The sequence below is a fragment of the Labrus mixtus genome, chromosome 13 (genome assembly GCF_963584025.1).
Source record: "Labrus mixtus chromosome 13, fLabMix1.1, whole genome shotgun sequence".
In the NCBI taxonomy this organism is placed as follows: Eukaryota; Metazoa; Chordata; class Actinopteri; order Labriformes; family Labridae; genus Labrus; species Labrus mixtus.
Window position 1 is genome coordinate 14789178 of NC_083624.1, and position 13306 is coordinate 14802483.

The window sequence follows — 13306 nt, forward strand, 5'->3', positions numbered from 1 at the left end:
AATGCTTCGTTTTCATTCTTCTTTCTGTCTCACCGACCCTCCAATCTCCAATCTCTTTCTCTTGTACTCTCCTTTCTCTCTCCTCATTCAACCTGCCTGCCTCCCCCATCCTCACTCTCTCTCTCCCTTCCTCCTGCTGCTCTCTCTCATTATCGCTCTCCTGTGTCTTGACCTGGACTTGTTCTCACTGTTTTAGTATCGATTAAGGTTCTCTCCAGGGTGTGGGCTTGCCTGTGTCTGATCTAACGGAACTGAGATTTGTTCACATTCCTCCTCGCGCCCGACGGGATTTTCTTCAAAACCTCTCAGCACCTGATGTTGAGTTCCCTCCATGAAAACCGGGGACCATCTGCTTACTTTCAATTAGGCACGGAACGCATGGCATTTCTTTTTCACTTGATTGAGCTTAAGTGTGTGTGTTGATGGTTCGCTGTGTGAAAATGTGTTTAGGTTCCTGTGACTATAACAGAGCTGAATGCGTGTTTACTGTGACCGTCATCCTATGCCTGCAAGTACATTTCAGTATAGCTCTTATGGATGTTCTTGCCTTGCTGTTTAGGCTTGTATTCACCTTATTTTTTAGGGACATTGGTCTTTATCAGTATTAAAATAATTATAATATTATCAGTATATATGTGCTAATATTAGCCAGTATGTTAACCAGCACCTGTTGCCCCATGGCCAGATGAAGATGAAGATAAGCCATTAAAACAATATATGGACTATGGAAACAGTCTGAAATGTTCCTTTGGATTTTGCCTTTCTTAAGCCCACTTGTATAAAGTCTCAAATTAGTAATGTGCCATTTCTATATTGTTGCATCATTGCACATAGAAAGACTATGACACTCTCTTCAGCAAAGAAACTGTCTTCTGTATGCTGGTTCATTGTGTTAAAATGAAGAAATCTCGACAGCAGAACAATATCTTAAAAGTTAGGTAAAGTTAAGCTTTTTGGGGATGGCTGAATTTTCTCACAACAAGAAAAGATGATGATACATTTATTGCATGAAAAGAGGAAGAAGTAATGCTTAAAACAAGATTGCACTCCAAAAACATACGTATACGTATAAACATGTATATAGCCTGGTTCACAGCTTTGGTCTGAATAAACCATTTTTTTTATTGGTAGACAGTGTACAGGTGTAGATTTATTTTTAAACTCATCTATTTTGTGTATTAAGGCTAAGGCTGATCTGACTGACAGGTGGGTGCATTGTAGCTGTTTGACAGGAGGCTTAAAGCCCACCTCAACTCTTTAACTATTGCTAGGTTGACCAAAGTTACCTTGAGACTACATTTCAAATATGGCATCTGCCATTGATGGGCTTCAAAACTCAGCCTCAGAAACCAATGGGTGACGTAACTGAGACCTCGCCCATGTTTCATACAGGCTACTGTTGACCTTGCGTACCTCACAAAGACATTCTAGGTCATAAAAAAAGATAAAGTAGACCAACTCAGGAAGGATTCCATGAGTGGCCTTGGTGAAAACGGACAGGGCCATGCCCCCCCACACAAACCCCCACAGGCAGAGCTTGAAGAGGAACTAACCCTACATAAAGCTCCTGTCTCAAAGGTGGTTGGTGGGAGTTTTACTTGCAGACTAAGAACTGGCTTTGTCTTGTCATCATTGGTGTAAGATTGCACCACAGAGGAGCTATCTTTCTCAAGGCTTACAAAGGGGTACACGTGTGCAAGTCAAGCTGGAGACCAAACTAGTCCCCACCTTTGGGGGACTAAGCAATTGGCAGGTGGTGGGCCATGGATGCCAGTAATCTCATCATCGGTGTGTTGGGCCTGTAGTGAAACACAGACACAAGAGGACGCCCATATGACATCTAACCAAGACGATTCCCATTGCTTGTTTAACCACCCTGTTAAATCCCAAGCAAGCTCGCATCATACTTACACTTATTTTTCATTCTTTCTTTGTCATCCATGTCCGTTTCTTTGTGGTCATACAAGTTTTTAGGATTATTTTCAACTTTTAAAAATGTTTCTCTTGATGTGACATGGCGATGCAGACCATGTAACTTTAGATGTAAAACTCTGAAACGAAAGAGAGAGGCTTGACAACCCCTTTTAGCAACCAAAGTTTAAGCTTTGATGGGGAATTTGGATAGAAACTTTGCAAGAAAGGTTTGAAGCAATCTGTATGTCTGTAATACACTTCAAATAAGGCGCACTACTCTCTCAAATAAGGGCTCTTTTTGCCACGAGTGGTAACTTTTATGGTCAAAGTGATGGGTAAGAGTTATTTGACATTCAATTATATTGCAGAGTTTTTTGGGAAGTAGGACATATTGATGGTCAATGTGAAAAGGGGCTTGAAGTTCAGGAGAGGGAGAGAGGATAAATTGGGGCAAACTTGGGCACAAAGACGATCTGTCAGTCAGTAGCCTCATTTGTGGTCCACAGCTCGCACCTGCCATGATCTCTCTCTCTCTCTCTCTTTTATATACAGCCTTACTGTCCACACACACACACTTGCACAGCTGGCACAGCTGGCACACACATACACACACACACATCAGACAATTACTCACGCTCACTCAAAGACAAATCTCAAAGACACCAACTTGCCTGCACACAAACGAAAAGATAGATGCAGACACTTCTCTCACAACTCCAGCTGCAGGGCCATGGTGCACTTTGTTGAACTCTCATGATACTCGCATTCAGCCGCTGGGTATCTCTTCTGCTGCACCCCCCTCCTCCTTCATCTCCTCCTCCACCCGCTCCCTCCCTATCTCCCTTTCTTCTCTGTTTTTCTGCCTGTCAGTAAGACAGATGTGTGCTCAGAACTCGACAGGCACCGACGCCCTCATCATTTCAAGTTATTGAAGATATCCAAATGCAGCGAGGCTGCTGAGACAATGAGGCACGCGTACATTCATGTGTTATCACTTGTTTGCCAACCACCCATCGCCAAGACTGTTTATAGCCCAGTGCTTCATGGTCTGGGGCTAAATTAACACAGCAGCTGATGTTCTACAGAACCATCAGTGTTTGAACTGAGGCTGCAGACCATCTGAAGTGGGAGCATCCATATTTTGTTCACACAAGCTATGAGGCCCGACTTCCTGCTAAAATAACTTGTTTTGCCAAGCAGGCTGTAGCATTCAATTCTCTCTCCTGCATTGCTTAAGGCAGGAAGAACCCGTGAATACATGATTTATTATTCTGTTTTGCATTGATTCACAGCATCCATTGACATTCATGCATAATGGACGTGGTGGAAAATCAGTATCCAGGAGGGGAAAGGAAGAGGTATGCCATTGTTGGGTGTTTTTTTTGTTTTGATTTGGAGGGTGGGGTTCAATGGGAAGCGAGGATTTAAAAAAGGAAACCATGCAAAGCCCGAAGGCTGGCCCTGTGGGGGTTTCAGTGGTCCTGGGGATTCAAGGTAGTTTCCCCGACAAACCACAGTGGGATCCATCACCTTGCATTGATTGCTGCACCACATAAACTTTATATTTATTGTGCTTTTTGAGACAACACTGCAGCACTTCTTCGACTCACCCTGGTTCTTCAGCGCATATTGTGAAGTTAAAAAAAAAAAAAAGAAAAGATACTGAATGTTCATTGTGAAAGCTGATTGTGTTTTTGAATGCATACTGTGTTTTGCCCTAGGGGTGATAACATCATGCTGCGCCGTATCCACATAATCGCTTATTGATTCCCCTTTTGTCAGCAGAGCTATAAATTCTCCCCATCATGGACTCATTCTGGCAGCGGTCACAGGGGAACACTGGTGATGTGAACAGGACGCACAGAGTAACTACTGTAAATGCACATCTGCTTTGCATTTGCTTCATGCACACAATTCTGTGGTTTCTCACAGTTATAATGTAAACCTTTTATATTCTTTGTTATTTTGAGTTTTATGAATGCAGACTTTCTGCAGCTGTAGTATAATTCTGCCAAATTCTAGAGATGAATAGAGGACAGTTTGAGCATATTTACGAGTAAACAACCTTTCCCACAGTAAGGGGTGCACTCAGGGTGCTTCTCATCTACCTTTATTTCTGCTCTGGGATTTCGAGCTGCAAACTGCAGGTCAGGACTGTGGCTGACTGTTTGTGGAAACTCAGAGTTATTCAGACTCTGGCTGAAGTCAAAGCTATTAAAGTGCTGTTAAAGAATGTGCAGGTTTATTGTTGCGCCTGATTTTTGCCTTGACCCCTGACACATCTGGATTATATTTACTTTGTTGGACATGTTGTTGAAGGGAAGTCATGTTAAAAGAATCTGATTTATTATCAAGACATGTTTTTACTTAAAATACTTTTTTGATACAAAAGGCTTCCTCTGAAGCAAGCTTTAATTACTTGAAGGCCTACTCAACCACTTCAACCCTTTCTAACCTCTCTTACCTATACTTGCGTTTTCACTTTCCAATTTACTTTTCAATTGTTTTGTCCCGTGTTTTTTTTTTTTTTGTGTGTTTTGTTTTGTTTTTGTTGTATGTATTACTTTGTTTGTATCGTCTGTAGTGTGTTATGTTTTGGTTTTGTATTGCTGTGTTGTACCTGTGTCTTTGTAAATATATGTTTGAGACCCCCTTAAAAGATGATACACCTCAAGGGGCTTATTCTAATATAATACATTTCTACTTTCCAATTTATTCAAAGGGATTGTTGCCTTAGTAGAGAGAAGAAATTAGAACACTTACTGTTATGTGGGGGTGTTTCTGCTGTAAATATCTAATGATGAAATCGTGAAACAGACTGTGGATTATCTTAGAATTCATTCAGCCGAGGTCAGACAACAGCAACAGAACACAGATGGCTGATAGAGTTACCGTCTGATATAATGTATAGCATACTCTAGCTCCAGTGCCTGCACTCCTGCCGGTCTAGTTCTAGTTCTAGAGGGGCTGAGCTGACCAAAATCTCCGTAGGCTAATATACTTACTAATGGCATGTTCCTCATACAACCCCCTTTAAAAAAATACTGAACTATCCCTTTAATAAGCAAGTCGCTGCAAAAAGGATTTTTGTATCACGTCTTCGATCTTTTCGATTAAGCATGGAAAGATTCTTAGGTTGGTATTAAAATATGAGCAGACAAAATGTGCTTTAATGCGGACATGTAAAGTCAATCCAAAAATGTGATTGCAATAAGAGAAGGGGTTGTCACGTTTTTTCCAATACTTTTTTCAATACCTGTTTTTCTCCATTATTTAAATGATAATTAGTATCCAAAAAGTACCAAGCCTTTAGTCATATTTTTAACATCTATCAACATCTATCGTTAATGAGAAAGAGAGAGAGTTGTCCATTCAAATTTACAGGTTAAAATATACTGCAGTTTCTCAAGTCCTTTTGGCGTCTCATAAAGACGCAAAAGTTGTGTTAATGACGCCTACAATCAGACGGGAGATGAGTTAACACTGCCTAAACAGCACATATACTGTAATTTGGCAACTTTTTTGTTATAAAGCGCCGCTGATTTATTTGTACAGTTTAGACATTGAGCAGGATTTTGTTTGCTATGTTTTTTGATTAAAGAAAATAAATGTCTTCATTTGGAGTGCCTAGGACTTGTACTTGTCTGTTGTATAGAAACAGGTATCTATATTGTTTGAGTTTTACTTTTATCATAGCAAAGTTTAAAATCCTGATATTGTTACAACCCTATATGAGAGCTACTGTTCTGTCTGTTGGAGCCAAATTGATGATGCAGACACCATTTTAGAGAAGACTAGGTGCCAATGGAAGTAATTTCCTATTTCATGGAAGTAATATAAATGGTAAATGGACTTGAGCTTGTGTAGCACTTTTCTAGCGCTTTCACACCTACCCATTCACACACTGATGGCAGATGCTGCTATGTGTCCATAACGAGTCCACCAGTGTTAACTTATCCCATTTATCCACATTCATACGCCGCCGCTGAAGCAGTCGGAGCAACTTGGGGTTGAGTGTCTTGCCCAAGGACAAATTGGACATGTAGTTTCAGGAGCTGGGGATCGAACCCCTGACCCCTGAGAGACGACTGGCACAGCCACTGATCCACAGCCACTGCAAATAACATGTTATCATGTAACAGGCTGTCTGAGTGACAAGGAAAGTGGTCGAGCCAAACAGTTGAGATGCATTCATGGTGAAACAGGTCCAAACCCTTTTTGAATAATATAGAATTATATTTAATGCATCTCACTATCTCCAATAGAAGGGCACCCTAGAGGGGACTTTAACATATTTTATTTTATACTGGCCTACAGTATAGTGCACTTTATCATGTTTTATTTACCACTGGTGCATCCAAGAGGGCACTTTTTCTGCAATTTTTTTTTCAGTTTTGCAGCATTAAGGAGAGCAATTGCTCATATACTGTATACCACTGTGTACAAAATCTACCCCATGGGTAAGATAGCAGCACAGATATGAAAATTATACATATGTATGGGGAAAGAAACAGTGTTATGCTGCATTGAATGGATTATGTGTCATGCTATACGAATCGACTCCAACTGGAAATGAGCACCTACAGTCATACCGACAATGGGGACAATCAGCCACTCGCAATAGACGGCAGGAGCCAGAAACAGATGTGTTATGTTATGGAGATATAAATAATAGCTGGTAGAGTGTGAGTGGTGTGAGAAAGCCTTAAGGGCAGGTTGATAACACTGGCTACAGCTGTAGCAGGAGGCTGTCCTACTTTCACTGTGTGCCGTCACTTGTTTTGACTTCGGGTTTATATAACTAAATGCACTGAACCTAAATCATTAAACGGATCATTGCTTTTTGACATTATAAAGACACTAGTCTGGAGATGTCTACTCACAGCAAATGCAAACACAAAGACAGCATGTTAAACATGAATATCCTCGTGTTGCTTTCTGCAGCTCTTGTTGATCTTTTGATTTTATTTGTTCGTAAGTGACGTTTGACAAGTCAGACAGAGGATGTGATGGTGATGCTCATCAGGCAAGTGGCTGGCCTGTAGGAGCCATGTAAACATGAGAGCCTATTGATGATGATACAAATATCAGTAAAGCAGTAATAAAAATGTATTGAGAGAAATGTTAGGTTCAGTCAGTTGGCCTTTCTGTAGTAATTAATAGATTATTGAGAGCTACACAAACATTTTTAGTAATTAGGACGATAAGACACTGTTAAGTGATTTAACTGAGGTTTTTCTCAGACTTTCAGACTGATTGCAAAATGAAACCCCGTATTCCCTTGCCAGCACATGGCATAGTTCCTCCCATTCTTTCCCCAGAAGGACCCCCTGCCCCCCAATCTAAGTAAGCCACCCCAGACATTTGGCTTGAATGATGCCCATGTACTGAATTACTTTTAAGAAAACCATTATGCACTGAAATGTACAGGATAACCTGTACTGAAAAGTAATAATTAAATTAAAAATGAAAAACAATATTAGTATTTTTTCATCCGAGAGACTGAGGGTACTTCAGAACTGCAGCCAGAAAGAATCAGTGAACGATGCTTCATGATGACGTTCACATAATGACGAACATGCTACAGTGTTTTTGAACCGTGGTCATTTACTTATGTGTGTACTGACATTACCTTGGACTGTGATCAGTCAATATACTGATGTATGTACCAAAGGACATATGAACAGTGATGCAACTGATTGGCAAAGGGGAAAAGGTGAACATAAATGGTCCATAAGCTCTTTAAACAGAAATAAATTAATATTATCAGAAAAGTGATACATAATTTCTATAATTGTCTATAACTGTACAAGGTCTATTTAATATTTAAAAGTACATTTTCTGAGGAGCTTGGTTAACTCAGGCAGTAGAGTAAACAGATGCTACAGTCTCTGTTGTATTGGCTTTGGTTCAACTCCCGGCCCTTTGATGCATATCTACCCAGTGGCCACTCTTGAGTCTGTTGGAGCCTTAGGCAAAAACTTTCAGGGGCCCCTGACTCTCTGCGCTGCACACTTAACTCGGTTATTAAGTTAACTAAATGTGAAACACCAAAAAACTAACCCCATAGCAGAAGCATGAAGGTAAAGATAAGTTATCCATGTCTCTCTCGTCCATTGTTATAGAATAGCAGCATTCAGTCATTGATACATCATCATAATCATCATTATCTGCTCCACCTACTAGAGTGACTTTCAATGACAAACTTAGGTTTTAACAGGAATAATGCGTGCAACCCTTAGCAGCACAGAGACAGTGAGTGCTATCACATGAGGGCCCCTTAACAAATTTGGAGCCACTTCTGTGGTTTGTCGGCTCTCTGGGCCTTTTCCTGACCTGGGGCCCCAATCAGTTGTCTGCCTTGCCTATTGGTTAGTACCTCTGTATCTTCCCCTCTCTCTTCTTCCCATGTTTAATTTCTCTCTTGAGCTGTCCCATCAATAAGGCAAACAGGCCCAAAAAAAACTTAACCTATAAAACTGCAACTATTACTGCAACATGTTTCTAAATAATTCACTACAGCACAACACTGTCAGAAATAGTACGTTGTATATGGTGTCCCTGGCCATTAGCTCAAACTATTCTTGATCCCTGGCTGGAACATAAAAACAGCTAAAACTCTCTAAATCATAATCGACACAAACCAGCCATGAAAGGAGTCCTGTCACTGAACACGCTGCGGATGTTTCGGCTTACAATATTATCTTCATCCAAGCCTCTTTTCAGCTGTATGGCCATGAGGCATGAGGGGGAAACAGGGGTCATCTGCAGTTCTGCTGAACATCAGAAAGTGGATAACATGGGAGGTTGTTGTCAGGGCGATCTAACACTGCGGGTTGCCTCAGTGCTACTCACACACATGCTGAGAGCAGTTTGTTGGAGGTGGAGGTGAGGGCACTCCTAATCGATAATGCACCCGTGTTAAGCTGGGAACATGATAGGGCTAACGTGAAAATACTGACACAAGCGAACATTATGGCTGGATACATGGATGGCACAGGCGCTAAAATAAATGTGTCAGTATTGTTGACACACTTCCTTCCTCTTTAACACACATACTATCAAATCAATGTTGTAATTGTAGCTATTTTCAAAATAATTTCATCCTTGTGTTTCCCGCTCTATCTCGTCGTACAGGGTAAATTATGATCATAAAGAGCCAAGCACAAAAGCGTCTTCATTGTTGTCTTTAGCATCATGACGGACAATGTGGTAGTATAATTCACTGTGCTGCACAGCAATTCTACACACCTTTTCATAGCTGAACGCAACATGGCTGAAAACTGACAGTAACCAGACTGACAGTCAAAGACGATGCTTGTGACCATCTAAGAGCTTCACAGGATATTCAAAATGAAATATTCAATTACATCCCTTTGAAGCCATGCATGTTATTTGCATGTGCGGTCATGTGTTTTAGAATTGCATCCTGTATTCATTCTAAAATTTCACAGTTTTCATTGCAAGTCTGCAAGCAGATATAGTGCACAATTACCTTGATGGAAGGAACTGTGTAGGTTAAAAGATACCAAACAATATGACGTATTAGGCCAACTTTCAATACCTGTCCACCTAGTGTTTTTTTTTCGGGCAGAAAAGCGCTGGCTGTGCTGAGAATGAAAGTACCGCACGTCCCTCCTGTCTCTATGACCACATTCTGTTGACAAAGGCCATTGTACTGACACTGCTCTGTTGCATATTACAGAATGTTTTATATTTGAGATCGTTCAGAGACCAAGCAAAGAGGATGTTGGTCCAAGACACGACCTGAAGGAGGCAAAAATACATGGAAAATCTTACATTTTGTAAAGCCTTTCCGGATAAGTGAAAGATTTTCAACTTCTTTCAAGCACTCTGAATGGCCACACAGAAAAGGCAGAGCGCTTGGAAAAAGGATGCTCGGTGCAGCGCTATTTGTCCAGGCACCTGTCTGCTGCTGAAAGCGCTCTCCACCAATTAAAAACTATTGAAAAAAAGACGCTGGCTCTCAGAAAAAAAGGTGGACACAGGGCCTTATGTTTAATCTAAAAAATTAGGCTGCCTCATATACCCCGGAAACCACCATCACCCACTGCATGCAATGTGATGTAATGGAACGTTTAATGCAAGTGCCCACTTTGCTGCAGAAAGCATGTTGGAATACATAGCGAATAGCGATGTAGACCATGATGACTGAAACACTTACTGGGATTTTTGCTGTACTTTGTAAAAGTTTCTCAGATGGGATAGCATAAAAATATCAATACCCAACTCTGTGCATCAGGACCTATGAGTAGCTGCTCCTGCTGATGAATGCTGAGTTAAAGGTCGCTCCAAAGGTCAAGTTCTGATATCAAGGGATTGTAGTGTCCAGGGGCCTAAATGTCCCATATTATACTTTTTCTGGTTTTATATGCTCTTTAGTGTGTTTTCCAAGTGTCCTGTGCATGTTTAGGCACATCTATGTGCAAAAATTCAAAGTCCGCGGAAACGCGGCTTCTCCTACGTCCTCCTGTTAGCTTTAGCATTAGCGATGTAGACCATGTAACGCTCGGTTCTAGCCCCCCTCGAAAAAAATGTGTCAGTCCGACGTCATTGTCAGTGTGAGATCACTGATCTAAGCCCATTGGCTCGTTGTGGCAAGCCCTGCAGCTCATGTTGCACGCCCGTTAACTTCTGTAGCACGCCCACGATATGCCGTAGCCTGCGGTAGCACAGTAGTGCTAAGGTGCTAATGTTTATGCTCCCCTCGGACGGAGCCAGTGGCTGCATTCCCAATATGGTAAAAGAGGCGGGACATTTCCGAGAACCGTGCTAAGCGACTGACCAATAACGACAGAGCGGATCGGCAGACCAATCAGAGCAGACTTGGCCCACGTGGGGTCTAACAGTGGGGGCACAGCAGAGCGTAGCTGACGGACTCAGAGTGTAGAGGGAGCAAGGAGGAGCAGTACATGAAAACAGACACTTTTTTCAGACTTTAGCTATTGTGAACGTACAAAAGTAGGTACATAGATTAAATATACGAACCCCAAAAAGGGCATAATATGGGCTCTTTAAAAAGCAGTATGTAGGATCCATGCAAAAAAAAAAAAGATATACCCCCCAACATATCAGATAATTTAAATTTTATTGAAAGGCATGCTGTATGTCTGCATTATACAAAACAGCGTACTTGGAAATGAGTGCACTTGGATGAACTCCATTTTCTGCCTTCTACACCAATTCATTTGAACACAAATGTTTCGTGTTTTTCTTAGTGTTGCCTCATACCATCAACTCAGAGAAAGAACTTCTTCTTGTCACAAAACTCGAGGTCCCTTGAGCATGTGGTGTCCTCAGCAGGGGTCGGGGTTCTGAAACAAAAGAAATGACAGCAAGTTTCAACCTATTGCTGCTGAGGTTAATGTTGTAAGTTTATCAAACAGGACAGCAACTGGTTCTTTAAAAAGGTTCAGATCTAAAGGTTAAATCAAAGAAAAGGCTACACCATCATAGACTGCTACTTCACGGGGCAAGGGTACAGCTGAGCTGTCACCGCTAGCAACCCAGATTGCCTCATAATAGTTTTTGTATTAAAGTTTTGTTAAGATGAACTTGGACTGCATCATGATAGGGAATCATTATTAGTATGTGTAAAGATTGTAAAAGGCTGTCAGTGGATTTACTTCCAGACATTCCAGATTTACACAATCTGTGTGTGCAGGTGGTAAAAGTGTCTGTGTTTCTGTGAATATGAAGACAACTGATCATAGACAAGCAGGTAACTGAGTGTTTAGTAAACCAGGATGCAGACACACATTGTTGAATTGCAAAAAAAACTATATTTGAAAATCAAGAGCAGATCAAACACATTTCCTAAAATGTTTAATGAATTAGTAAATGTACAAACAGAGGATGCACACATCATGAATTTAGATCATTTAAATAACCCAAAGGGGCCTAAAAGTAAGTTTAAATGTTTCTATTGCTATTTTTTTTAAATGTGTGTAAGGTTTAAGGGGGTGCTGCAGTGCCCTCATCACCTTAACTTCCAACGTCTACATGCAGCTGTATGCATAATCACACAGTAGAACAAGGGTTTTTTTTAGCTGTTAAATTTGCTCTATATTATGAAGCAGAGTCAGGTTTTCAGGAACAACTTAACCAACTACAAAGGTGCATGGAGAGTGAAAGGCTTGATGAAAAACTCTAGCAACACTTGTAGTATGAAGATCAACTTCATTAACTTTACTAACTTTATTAAAGTTAATAGCTTATGAAGCTTGACCTCTTCAAATTTGTTACATATTGCATCAAAATTGAAAAGAACAGAGCATGGTGTTCTTTCAACAATAGTTTAGATTTCGCCTTCTCTGCTGGTATATTGCCCATAATAACTCACAACAGTTGTGCCGCACACCTGTGGGACAGAAATCCATAACAATAAGTGGAAGGACCCATGAATCCACTCATAGTCACTCCCCACCATATGCTTCAATGTGTTGCGTTTTTCTGGTGGTTGTCATTCCTCCTAAGACGAGGACTTGATGTGAGTTTCACTGCAGAAAGCAGATCGTGACCATCAAAACTTACATTTACCTGCAACTAACCTGGGCCACAGTTATTCATGACATGTGCGCTGAAGTGGCAATCAGTCGACTTGAGTCCCTCCGTGACAGTATGCCACAATGTGTCAAGATGTTCCAGCATAGTTCATTCCTCCTACAGGATAAGTCTCAATCTGAATGGAAGTTTCGACTGTCAAAAAGTAAAATATTGAAAAAAGTGGTTGCTCTAAAAACTTTGTCACAATAGAGAGCAGTGAGGGTACAAACGGGGCCCCTGGACAGGTAAGATCACTATTGAACAGAAACTCTTTAACTCTATCTCTATCTTTGACATTATCTCTCTAGCTCGCTCGGCTGCCATGAGGGAAAAGTGCTGAAAAGCAAAGAGTGACACATCCATCCATCTGTGAGCAGAAAGGCAGAGTTCACACTCTTGCACAAACTGACACACACACACACAACAGGACTAAGGTGTGCAGATTTTTGGGTGAAAAGTTGAAACTGAAGTCTGTGAAAATGTGGCTGTTTTTTGTAATGTGGTTGACTTGCTGTGTTTTTATGAGTCAGTTCATTTTTGATGAAGTTGTAGCTATCTAAACCATTAGTTGCCACTGCCACAGGGCAATATTTGAAGGTTTGGTTCCTACTTAGGGCTGCTTAACTTTTAGACCGATCGCAATTCAGCCCTGAATTATCTTTGTAGAATAAAACCAGATGACTCTCCAAGCCTTTGTCTCATTAGCTGTGGAATTTGTGCCTGGTCCATCTGCAGTTCAGAAGAAATCCAGGGCACCTCGTCCTGGCCGGGTTATTTATGACCATTTATGTAGTCTGGGTCAGGTTGAGGCTGTAATGCCATTTTT